We start from the raw sequence: 1,211 nt of genomic DNA, 5'->3' as shown, positions 1-1,211 counted from the left end.
GGGGGGGGGGGGGGGGGGGGACTGACTTATCTTACTCGTCCGTGCGACGGAAGGGAACGGCCGTGTCGCTTAGTCTAGTTTTGTCGATGCCCTGGCATTTAAACCCGCGTCACCCCCCGAGTTCCTTCCTTATTTCGTGGTGCCTGTGGATTGATCGGACGCCCCGTTTCTCGGGATACGGGTTTTTCCTTCGCGATGCCCGTCATACGTTTGTCGTGGTGATTCGTGTGTCTCGCTCGTTTTGATTTTCTCATTGTTATTTACGACTGAAAAGACACAGGCGCATGCTATGCGCACGCCATTTAGCTAGTGATTCCACCAATGTTTGAAACGCTTTTTAAGATGTGGAATTATTTAGATCAATATAATTCAGTGTCTAATGTTTACTTGAACTTTGCTGATGTAGTTTCACTGTACCACAACACGGTTGTGAAACGTACTTCATCAATATAAATAATTAAAACAGCAGAAGTACAAGTAATTAAATCAGTAGTAGTGATTTAAAACAGTAAAAAAAAAACAGCAGATATATCGCGTTTTATTAGTCACATCTCGTCTCATTAACAGTTCCGGAGCTTTGAACTAAACGTTACTACGCTAACAACACCGACATTCCGTCTCGTTGTAATTTATTCTAACGATATTTAAACAAAAAAGTGATGTATAGGCATGTGCTGTACGATAATTCAGCGAATAATAGAAAAAGCTGGTGTGCGAAACGATTTCAGTTATAAAATGTAAAAATATACATGCAAATGTCCCAGTTTCATTTTTTGCTGAGAAATTGCAAATGTTCTAATTTACTTCTCTATTATTTTAATTATACGCCAGAAATGCGAACACTGGTCCCTTACGTATACGAGTATAGTCTTGTTAAATTATGCATAATCTAATTATATTATTGTGTATAGGGCTGGAAATAATCACAGATCTCTCTTGTGGTAACTGATCATTCATTAATGTACTTAGTCTATATAATTATAACCAATGAACAGGTCGATGGAGTAGCCTCTATGAATATCGGCCAAATTTGACAGCATATTAATGTGTATGTTATTATATGACCTCAATTACACCTAAATTCTAGCAAACTTACAAATATTAATTTTCGGCATAAATTCTCTCTTCCGCTCCCCCCTCTCTCCCAATCACTCTCTCTCTCTCTCTCTCTCTCTCTCTCTCTATATATATATATATATATATATATATAT

The 1,211-nt window shown here is 37.9% G+C and overlaps 2 protein-coding genes across 2 annotated transcripts in view; one reads left to right on the top strand and one right to left on the bottom strand.

The window, feature by feature from the left end:
• Window positions 1-1,211, bottom strand: part of LOC116841768 — a 156,978-nt gene that overhangs the window by 962 nt on the left and 154,805 nt on the right. The gene's annotated exons all lie outside the window — the stretch shown is intronic.
• The window catches only part of LOC116841771 (coiled-coil domain-containing protein 170), a 26,685-nt gene that overhangs the window by 2,471 nt on the left and 23,003 nt on the right, over window positions 1-1,211 (top strand).

This window comes from Odontomachus brunneus, unplaced genomic scaffold (genome assembly GCF_010583005.1).
Source record: "Odontomachus brunneus isolate Ranch 3 - 2012 unplaced genomic scaffold, Obru_v1 Obru_scaffold_018, whole genome shotgun sequence".
Taxonomy (NCBI): Eukaryota; Metazoa; Arthropoda; class Insecta; order Hymenoptera; family Formicidae; genus Odontomachus; species Odontomachus brunneus.
The sequence above is the reverse complement of the archived record's forward strand: the minus strand, read 5'-3'. Positions and strand labels throughout refer to the sequence as shown.